The following is a 12,271-nucleotide window of genomic DNA, read 5'->3' as shown; positions in this document are numbered from 1 at the left end:
CAATCTGATTGACATTCTACAGGTTGCTTAATTGTAGAAAATGCGTCGATGGCAGAAGGAATAAGACGTCAAAATTACGACATTTTTTTTATCGTTCTCTTATTACATTTTCAGAGATAGTGCGAGGAACTTAAAACCAAAATAATTGGATTAAAAGGCTGGATTAACCAAACGAACTGATTAAATGTAAGTATAGAACAAGAAGCTTGCATGACGGCTCAGTGCACGAGCACTGACTATTAATCCAAACGCAGGATGGCCCCTGTGAAAGAGGAAAGGGTATTGCAACCAATTCTACTGCAACGCAATATTTTGTCACAATTGCGTACACGTCGAATCCACCACTTTAGCGGGACGTACAAAGCTGTAATACTCGCACTTAAGAACTATCGCAATGCACAGTACGGACTACCTCCGATTATCAGAATAAACCCGCGCAGTTCTTTCGCAAGATATGTTCACGCAACCGCAGAGCCCAGAGCGAGACGCATAAACCGTGACATGTTGTCCTGATCATGACGGAGTCGTTGAAACATGTATAACGCATCAAAGTCTCAGATGTAAAAGTAATCCCGCACGGATTACTTTTTAACACCTCGTTGAGCAAGTTTACGCGTGAACGAACTGAGACCCGCCGTCATTACTGCTCCTAATAACCAGCTGTCCCAGCTCGAACCGCGGACGGGAGCCAGAACGGTTTCCTCATCAGCTCCATCCCAAGAGGTGAGGGTGTCATCCTCTGGGAGGCAGCACAGTGCGGGCCTCTTGAAGTGGAGAGAAAAAGGAAAGACTGAGAGAATGAGTGAGCGAGGGATGCACAGTGATTCATTATTAACCCCATAATCCACTCCGCCTCTTCATTCGCTTTCCTGAACGAGAAGTGTATGTTTATAGATTTGTGTTTTTCTTCGCAAACGGCGCCGACGGTGAAGGCTAAATTGAAATAATATGTCCCTCCTTCGAGCTGTGCTTTGCCGTAGGGCAGTTATGAGAAGCGGTAAAAGCTCAGTGAGAAAATCGGTGGCTAACCATGGCAAAGGCTGGCGGGTATTTCAATTAAAGCCGCGTTGATTGCGTATTAAGCGTCTCCACCGCGCAGAGACGCTACCTTCGCGTTTGTTTGTGAGGAAAAAACCGCGTGTGTATGCACGTTTGTTTGTCCTCGGAGCTAACATGCACGCGCACACGGTAAGACAACAAGTAAACATCGCGAATTGCAGCGGCGGTGTGCAGCAGCTTATGCTTCTGGGCCCAATTCGGAACGCGTCGAGATTGGATGCCGGCCAGGGAGTTGATGCGCCGCTAATGGGACAGCCACGGCTCCCTGTTATGTAGAGAGGTGGTGGTTTCTGGTCGGCTGGGCGAGGGAGGAGGCGTGCAAGGAGGATCTGTAATCAATAATTCACCAGCCAGACGCGGGAGTCTCATCTTCTTCACGATATAAAGATGGAACGGTTCCCGCGAGGGAGTCGGTATGACGTAGGTATACATGAACGGACGTGCATATACAGTGCACGCCGTGTGGCGAGTGTTTCCGGGCGCGTGATTTATTAAATGCCAACAAGCCGGCGTGTTGTTTTCGTGTTGCTGAAAGCGGGGTGAAAGAGAATGCTTGGTGCGGTGCGAGTTTGTGTCATTGCTTGTGGCGAGCTTTTAGCGTGGTGGGATTTATGCCCACTGTTTCGTTTTTCTTTGTTTTGGTCTTACGCATGTATCCGCGCCTCCGAGGAAGAGCTCTTCGCCAAGGGCTTTTCCTGCAGGTAGCGCGCAAATGAGTAGGAAAATGCCGAGTAGCCTATTATAGATGCGAGAAAGGATAGGCAGTCTCCGTTGGGCGATATCATTTAGCATGACAACGGACCTTAAATGATGTTTTTAGCTAACATTATGCGGCATCGGAAGTTTTTGTTCGAATTATAGCGCTGGAGGGATTGAAAAGCCAGTCCAGTGTGCCCGAACTAGAAAGGGCTTCAAGCGATCAGCTAAATGAGCCGATGTGAAAAACTTTAAATTTCAGTTCATCTACTGCAATTTTGTGAAGAGCTTCACCACAAACCCTTGATCGAAGAACTTTGATAGGCTTTACTTGCGAACAGTTGCTCAAAATGCAGGAAGATTAAGGTAAAAAAAAAAAGCAGAGAGTAGAGCACTGGCGGAATATTTGATGAGGCTTGAAATCCTTCGAGCGAATTTCAAGGCGCTTTTCGGAGAAGCAAACCTCAAAATGAAGGTTCCGTCACAGAAAAGCAAGGACTGTTTTAAGCTTAAGCCATTATCTGCAACGCACCCTGGCCAATCCCCCCCTCGTGGTTATGTGTCATTGCGACTGAGACCATCATCATCAACGATGTGCAACAGCAACATCAGACCCAATATCAGCACGAGATGGCGGAAATGCAGCGTGCACCCTGTCAGTCATTCACGTGCCGTCTCTAGAGAACATTTTCAGACACGACGCATTCCTTAAAATTCCCTTCAAATGAAGGCTACTGAATTATTGCATACTTTCATTTTTTTTTCTGCGTCAAAAACGTGTGTCCGCTGCTTTAGTTTCTTCAGAAATGACTTGGCAGAAAATGAAATATAAAGTCCTTAAATGTTAATCTGCGAAGGTCACACACACACACACACACACACACACACACACACACACACACACACACACACACACACACACACACACACACACACACACACACACACACACACACACACACACACACACACACACACACACACACACACACACACACACACACACACACACACACACACACACACACACACACACACACACACACACACACACACACACACACACACACACACACACACACACACACACACACACACACACACACACACACACACACACACACACACACACACACACACACACACACACACACACACACACACACACACACACACACACACACACACACACACACACACACACACACACACACACACACACACACACACACACACACACACACACACACACACACACACACACACACACACACACACACACACACACACACACACACACACACACACACACACACACACACACACACACACACACACACACACACACACACACACACACACACACACACACACACACACACACACACACACACACACACACACACACACACACACACACACACACACACACACACACACACACACACACACACACACACACACACACACACACACACACACACACACACACACACACACACACACACACACACACACACACACACACACACACACACACACACACACACACGCACACGCGCGCACGCGCACGCGCACACGCACACGCACACGCACACGCACACGCACGCACACGCACTTACACACACACGCACACATTTGCAGAGCATTCTTTACAGGGATAATTTAACACCGCGATGTTCAGCGATGGCGGGGAAACGAATATTACAGCCTATCTCCTCTCGAAGTAAATCAAAAGCGCTGATTTAGGACACTTCGATCCCATTGGACTGAACGAGCAGTGCACGGCAAAGCTAATTCTATATATAAAAAAAAAATAAACGAGAAAATGGTTTTGGTGCTGTTGGAAACGCTATTGTTCTAGCGATTCGCACAATAAGGTTTGCGTTGATAAAGAGATTTGGAAAAAATAGGCGACTCTCGAATCCCACCAGAAATTTCGATTACATGGAGGAGGGTACTGAAAGAGAATTCTATTTTGCTTTTTCGATTCCTATGCTCCCTACGCACGTGCACTAGAAAAGAAGGTTGTCATGATGAAAAGATATCACGTTGAGCGTTTTGGCTATACTTAACCCATACTAGGATGGTTATGATCAACGAGAGTAATTAATCAACTCGCAGCATCTCTTACATAGAAAGAGTACGCACGCATCACGCGAAAAATACCGTATCTATGTTAGGCGCAATAGGACGGAAAACTGCTCAGCGCATTTCCCCTTAGGAATAGCAGTTTCGCGTTTACTCGAAATATACCTGCCGCCGCCATCAATTATCTCTCAGGATAAGGGAGTGCTTTGGAACAGCGGTAATTAAGGGTGTATGGACACATTAAACTGGCTTCCTCAGCGAACTGCAGTGGTCTGATTTTTTTTTGTTGATCTCTTAACGAAGTAAATACATTTAGGATTTTCAATTATTCAGCGAGCGGGTCAAGTATCGCCTCAACAGTGTTTTCTACGCAATAGGAAACGTTGGGGCAAAATTGTTCTTTGGGCTCTATGAGGCAGAGAGCATCGCCCACGCAGCGAACTGCCCAAACAATCTTTTAACATCTCGTTCGGAAAAAAAAAATGTATGTAGAAACCGTGGCGATGTGAGAATGAATTTTCAAGGCGGTGGAAAAAATCATGTTCTGTCTTGCCGAAAAAATGTCGGCAAGAAACGAATAGCAATCTTTTATGAAACGCAGGAAAAGTTAGGCAAATCTTTTACCCTGCTAAACCTAAGTAACCAAAGCGAAAGCGGTGGCACGTTTTTCTACCCGCCTCTCCTCGTCTCTGTGCGGCAGCCTCTCGGCGAGCTGCGTCCACTGTGCGATCGGATTCGGCCTGTCGTTTTCGAAATCTTTGAGACGCAGACAGCTCACGAGGCGTCTCGCCTGGACCATCCATGACGACTGCTGCCGTTAAATTGTCGAGAGCTATTGCGATCCGTTGGCAATGACTAATAGCATTTAACCGGCATTTAAAAAACCCTGTTTCGTTCCCTGGTTTCGGCACCAACAGATATAGCGGAGTCAAAAAAGAACGCAATTTGCCCGAGAGCGCTGGCTCAGGCCAAGGCGGTGCTTGCGAACTCCACGACTCCAGCGTAAATGCAGTTTAGTGACGTCATGGTTGTCACGTGACTAGGCAAAGACGGCGGTAGCGCCGCCGCAGGCGACGGCGGCTGAGTGACATCATACGTAAAGTCCCTTGATAATTTGAAAGTAGCGACACTCTCCTCCGCGCCGCGCTTTCCTCCTCGATTCTCCTCGCGCGGCGGCGGCGAGTGCTGCGCACGACACGCTTTTTCCCCCTGACGCCCGCCGGCCGGCCGCAGCAGTGAGTGAAGCGCGAGCTTTTGGGCCAGGTCTGCGCTCCAGGAGTGCACAAATTTTTAGAAAAATTGCGAGAAAAGCATTGAGAACGCCGACAGTACAGTTCATGAATTGATTGGTTTCTTCTTAGAACTGTTTGAATGGGGAATACTGATAAACAAAGCTTTCAGGCGAGCTCTGTGCTACAGACACTTTTTAAGTCTCATGATAAGGTTTTACTTTGTGCACTTAATCTAGTACTGCCTCTGACTTTGTGTTTGTTTTTTTTTTTAGAGCGTGAAATCTGTCACCGCGGTAAAACTTCAGAAAACGATCCAGGCTGGTGCTTTGAACTTCAAGATTAGAGAAGGTTAAAGCAGGACTTAGTCTATTTCGCTACTGTCAAGCTATCTCTCTAAGCATAGTATATGTCACGTGATCAACCATGAGATTGGATTATTGGTTAATTGTACATGTATTTCAATCAATTACTGGGCCAAATTAATTGATATTTAGTAAATTGCAATTAAAATCTAAATTTTAGCTGCAACACCGAACCGTACACCGTTGGAAAGCTTAGGCCAAGTGTAATGGCACTGTGCTAGCTAGCGATCCGCGATAATCTGCGTTCATTAGTTAATTTTGTATAAAATCAAATTTTGAGCTGTTCCTTGCTGCTTCGAGGCAAGGAACAGGTTTGCCACGGCAGTCTTCATATGATGCTGATGGAGGAATTAAATAATTTTATGAGTAAGTGGCCCCTCACTGACTTCGCGTGTGGTTAAAAGACAGCAGGGTACACTGGGAGAAGTGGTGGGCCCTATTGCCGATACACTGAAGTTCTGGGGCAAGCATGCTGTGGTCTCATGCGCTGTGTAAAAGAGCTTGATTTCATTGAACGCAACAATCAAATAAAAAAATTACAAGGTGCACATAGGTCTTCAACGTGCGGAAATGAGAAAGCGTATAACTGCCAATTCATTAACTATCGCTATCCTATCTATCACTATATCTACTAATGCCAGAGACCTATCGTAACTGTCACTATCCGCAACGAACACTATCACCTCACTATCCGGGCCTATTACTATCATTTACTATTATTATCCGTAACAGTCACCATCATTACCTATCACTATTCATAACCATCACTATTTAATCTGATGCCGTCCCATGACCCATTGATATACTTCAATTTTCATTGACGTACGTTGTCTGTCATATCTCTATTATAATCTGACGAGACAAGAGCAAGCCATAGAAATAACTGACTACTATCAGCGCGAGGTTCATGTCTCTGTCGAGGAGGCTTCCTTTACTTCAGGACAGGTCGGTGAGAGAAAATTGATGGAACTGCGTTTGGTCTGTTTTTTTTTTCGAGTTCGTGTAATATTGGCGGCTCAAACTGGTCTTCAGTGAAATGTAGTTAGAACATAGAGCGATGAGATAATTACTCAGGCTAGGTGAAAAAAAAAAATCTTGCATACAATTGAAATGAGTAATATGTTACAGTGTTAAGAATTGTTGCTCGCAAAATGTTCCCCTATTTTTACATAATAACTATAATCATCATTGATTGTTTAAGTTTCGTAAATACAGAAAATTGATGCAATGATTCCGGCTGATTTGACATCGATGGGATAACTTTTCTCGCAATAAATGAATATGCGGAATCGCGCTTTTAGAGCTCCAGCTTTCAAAGCGAAGGTAACCTGCCAACGCCTAGTAGTCATGGTCAAAGTGAAGCGTGTGTGATCATATGAACACCTCCTGCACATTGGCCGTATCCCCGATAAAACGAACGCATATTTTTTAACCCACGCGTGCGTCGAAGCATGGCAAGACACATTCAAGAATTGAAAAAAAAAAAAAAAAATGCCATACGACCTAACTAGTGCAGATTACCCGCAATACCTCGGGTTTACTTGCCAAAGAGTTTTTCAGGGCCAGCATTCATTGCTCCCGAGTAACCGACGCACACTACAAGTAAAAGCTGGAAAGGCTAGCTCCTCTACAAGCCCGAATTTTGATTTTTAGTGAAGGAGGCCAGGGATCCTAGCATAATCGCGACAAATGCAATCGAGAGACTGTAATTTTCCAGTTATTTCTGACAGCAAAAAGCAGATTATAGCGCCCTGTTTCTGACTGTACAGAAGTCGAAGCGTGTTAAATGATGGAGCCTTGGAGCCTCGCAGAATATTCAGCATGCTGCAGAGGACAACCTTATTTTTATACAATGAACATGCTGCCGCCGCAAAAATATTGAGCAGCAAGCAGGAATAAAAAACGCAGCGTCAGGTGACGCGTTATTACGGGGAGTGAGAAAGGCACTCGACGTCGCAAACAACTCTGTTGTTTCTAGGAATAAACGTCTTTCGACTAATCTTGTGAATCCATTGACTCGTGCGCAAGCCGTCACGCTTGCCTTGAGATATCATGAATACCGCATAACCATCTTCAGGTCGCTTGCTGCAGTTGTACGCGCAACAGCACGGCATAGAGCTTGCACGCTGCAATAAAAGCACAGCGCGCAATATTCACTCGCAGAGACTAGGGGAAAAATGGCGCGAAGGAAAAAGAAAACACAAGGAAAACGCCGGACGCGCGTCGGTTTCCAATGGCGACGGCAGGGAGACCAATCGTCGCTCAGGAAATCGGGCGGAGAGCCGGCCTTCAGCGAAGGGGCGCGCAAGGGGCGAGGAGGAGGCGAGGAGGTAGCGCGGCGGCGGCAAAGTTCAATCGTTGGCGTAACTTTCAAAGTATCAAGGGGCTTTAATCATACGCATACGGCGCACTCGGAGAAGCTACGGAGAGGAGTAGTAGAAGCTTTCGCTTTAAAAAGCGGCCCTGGTAGAGGCGGCTGTCGTACAAATTATCTGCGGTCGCCTGCGTTATGCATATTTTGCTCCTAACAGTGAGGTACAGCGGTCTCAACTTGTGGCAGGATTTGGCTACGGTTTTTCTGTGTTATAACAAACATTATTCCGTTGCAAGATATATTTTTTGTTGGGGCGACATCGCAATAACGTGAGCGGTAACGTGAATTTAGCCTTTTCAGGTTTAGTTTCGGTTAGTAGAGTGGAATATCCCAAAGTGACTTGGGCTAATATGAGCGCCCCAGTGGAGGGTTCTGGAAGGTTTTCATCACTTCGGGTTCATTGGCATTCCGCACTATGCAGGTCTTCGCGTACGGAATCGTATCCTGGTGCCTCCCGGCTTTCAGTGGTCGTTCACCCTAACCACTGAGCCACCATGCTACCATGCTACCATGCTAGAGCACAGCCATTTTTCTAAACCCTCCCCCTGAGACCTGCTTCTAGGTGGTATGGTCCCGAGAAAACCAGCCTCAGCTGCCTTCTTTGGCCGCTTGTGTTCTGGCCTTGGAATAGTTTTTAGCTTCGGAAATTTGCAGCAGAAATATGTGCCTTGTGCATTCCCTCCTGATTTCAGACTGCCTTATATGCAGCTAATTAAATGGCTTAGCATTTGTCGACGACCTGGTGTTCTTTGCCGAGCACTTGAGAACGAAATTTACTTTTTTCTCTCCGAGATAGAACCCGAAACAATATTGTTGAGGCCGCTCGTGGAGAAGAATGAAGCTGAAATAAAAAAAAAAAAAAATCCCGTTAATGCTTGCGATCCAGGCTTTCTTTCCCGCTGGTTGGGTTTCATAATTAAGTAATATATGCAAAAAAAAAAAAAAGAAAGAAAGGACTGTCGGCGCAGAAGGACTGTAGCTTGGAAGCGGCACAGGCTACGAGCAATGGGATGTGTAACATGGAATAACCAATTTCCAGCTGATGAGAAGAAATATAAAAAACAAAGAAAAAGTAGCATCATGATGGAGATTGCTTCCAGAAATCATTGATCTGGTTTGCCAAATAGCATCTACAGCAAAATCTCATTACAAGAGACAGTGTTACAAGAGACACCCGGTTATAGGAAACATTTGAAAATGGTTTGGTTGGCTTTCGTATGTCTACTTGTTAACAACATTGCATACAAGATACATGGTTACAATAGACACTGGGTTACAAAGGGCAACTTTTTCAGGTCCCTAGAGTAAATTCTTCACTACTTAGGAGAAACACAACCCAGATATGTTTATGCAATGCAGCTGAAGCATACCAACTCGTATATGCTGCACTTCAGATTCCCTTAGCTAAATTCTCTTTCATATCAGCATCCTTTTTGTTGAATATGTCAGGAACTGAGAAGGAGTGCGTTCCCATGATTAGAAAGTCAAAACGGCCCTGTTGTTTCAGCCACTGGCATCGCATTACTTTCACCTACGAAGCAAACCAAAATACATGAATGACATACAGCATTTTTAACTCCTCAGTGTTAAAATTTTATCAGAAGATGAAAGCTCAGAATCCTGATGACTTTTTCTTTGTGGACAATGCTTCTTGCAGCACCAAAGTTCTTGTGCTCAAAGCTACCAAAGTTATTTTTTCTCTCCAAGCTCCACTCCCTACCTTCAACCGATAGACAAAGGGATTATGCACTCTGTCAAGTTGCTGTACAAAACAAGGGTGGTAGACGCCTGTTGCTCGACAGGCAGCAAGACTGTACAATAGTAATTGATGCGAAGTTTGCTGTTCAGGTGATTTCAGATGTCTGGAATGGCCTGAGAAGTGAAGCTGTAAAAACTGTTTCAGACAAGCAGGCTTCAAATGTGGTGACATGATGTAAGAGGGTCCATACATGAATACTGTGGAGAGCTTTCATCAAGCTTGGGCGAGCATCTAAGAGACCGCTAAGGTACCAGAATCGTTTGAGGAATTTGTATCTGCAGATGTGTCTCTTTTATTCTCCCGAAGAGCTTACACTATGCTATTCTCGCGGAAGTAAAAGGCACATGTGCCATAGAGGATGACTACGAGGACATTTCATAGGAAAAGTGTCAGCATCTGAGGGTGACGAGCATGTAAGAGTGCTTCAAAGGTATTGTGAGCACCAGTAAGGCTTGCAAAGCAAAGTGCTTTACCTCCAGAGTTTGGGAAGGAATACACTCTGCACTCACAAAAAGACATACTAGTATGAAAGACTTCTTTAAGCTTTCCTGAACAATTTCCTGTTAATGCGGGTGAATACATATATATGCTGCTCTGCAATAAAATTATCAACACAGTGTTTTTAGAATTTTTGGATACAAGAGACCTTGCTTACAATAGACATCTTTTTTATGTCCCTTGAGTGTCTCTTGTAACGAGATTTTACTTTTATAGGCACTACGCCATCCGGCCACTCAAAGCAAATTTAAAGTCAATAGATGTGTCAAATATTGTTTTAAGTTCTAGGTTTTCTCTTAGAATCTGTAGTCGATCGATCCTCTATCATTTATTTTGCTATTTTCACGCGTTTAACGTATTACATTCATGCAGATCTGATTACACTAATCTGTATTGCCTCAACCGTACCTATTCAATACAGAAAAACTGGTCCTGAGTGCGCATAGCCCGAGCACGTCCTCACCAGTGCTACGACGAGGCAAACAGGTTAATCCAGTTTCACGCAACTGTCATACACAACCTCATTAACTACACAGACTACCGCGTATGGGATCGCGGATTAGCAGCCCATTGCGTGTCAGCCTCACCAGTTGATATAAACTTCAAAGATCGTGAAAGGTTGTTATTCGAACAGGCTGAGCGCCAAGTTCGACGATGTATGGTTAGTACGCTGCGCTTTCTTATTTTGTTCTTATTAACGTGAGCCTCTTGCAGATCGCGCTGCGTGCTTACCTCTTCACGATATGCTAGCTACACAGAGAAAGAAAACTCTATTAGCGGTCGATTTCAGAGCTAGAATCGGAGTGGGTTTTCTCGTTGGTAGCAGTTAGGTTTAGTTAACGTTCAGAAGCATTCAGTATTACCTGACTACTAATTAGCACCGGTGAACAACCAGTGAATGGTGCAGGTAATGGAAGCTCCTTACCTCTAACAATAGAGCTTATTGTTCTCCTGCTGGAGGCAGTTGTTCGACAGTCGGCCCAGGATCAGCCGAATCGCACGTGTGGACAAAGGAGCTGTAGCAAGAACCAATAAGCTCAGTGCAGACACCAGAGTGTATAGTGTATGGTGGGCTTGCCGATCCCTCATTAGGCGCATTACGGATCGTTTTATCCAAATGCTTTCTCGAGGGCGCCTCCCCCACTGTGTTGCCTATGTTTAAGTTAGCTGGTAAATTACATTTCACTTGTAGCGTTTTTCGACAGTAAGCGAGATTATATTTACGAGGTCTGTCTTGAAGCTCACTTTCGGCCGGAAAATTCTGTTCGCTCGGGAAATTTTCCTTTTCTTTTTGGAATTTGAGTTCTAAAGAAAAACTTTCAAACAATGTTCAACAATTTTTAACGATGCAAATTCTTATTTCTCGCGAATTAACAGAATTGTTTAAATGGCGCAGAGAAAAAAGGTCCCACGAAAGGTAATTTTGATAGTTTTGAGTATATTGTTGATTACGATAGAACAACAATGTTCTCGCCGCTCAAAACTTTGTTGACTGAGTCCTGGACGATGTATCCTTGTTTTTTTTTTTTTCTATTTTTCTATTTTTCTGAGAAGAAATATCTGCTCATCGTAAGCGGCTATAGCCAGTTCTCAACAGCTTACATGCGTCCCTAAAGAGAATGGCATGCCTGATTTCTGCCCCCTGTAAGGAATTAGAGGACCGTAATTCGAAAACTGACGAAATGACAATGTTATCGTGTGCGGGGCGTGAAAGAGACGCCGTAGTGGAGATACTTCGAAATTACTTACACGACATAGGACACTTAAACGTGTACTGACATTCCATAGCACGTCAACATCAGTGCGTGGACACAAGAACCAGTGCATCAGTGCATGGGCATAAGAAGCGAACATAACAACTTCGTTAGGTCTGCCTCGGATAATTTTGTTTTGTCTCGTGACCAGGTTTCATGCGCAAAATGCAATTCACGTCTTTTTGGAGCAACGTGCGCATCAAGAAGGCTACTCGAGTACATGCCTTCGCGTTCAGAACAGTTCATTTTTCCTCGGCTTGGGCGGTGTGCAACCTCGCAGGAAGAGAATTAAAATTTAAAAGCTTCTTGACCTTTCGCCACCCCGTTCAATACGAAATTAGCAGTCCCAGTGCGCTTAGAAGACATCGAGGACAGTAGCGAACCTACAACGTGCGGAGCCATGGAATGTTAGATGTATGCTAGCAAATGAATGTATGTTTAGACAA

The sequence above is a fragment of the Amblyomma maculatum genome, chromosome 3 (genome assembly GCF_055883805.1).
Source record: "Amblyomma maculatum isolate TAMU_Amacu chromosome 3, ASM5588380v1, whole genome shotgun sequence".
Lineage (NCBI taxonomy): Eukaryota > Metazoa > Arthropoda > Arachnida > Ixodida > Ixodidae > Amblyomma > Amblyomma maculatum.
This window is presented reverse-complemented; position numbering follows the sequence as displayed.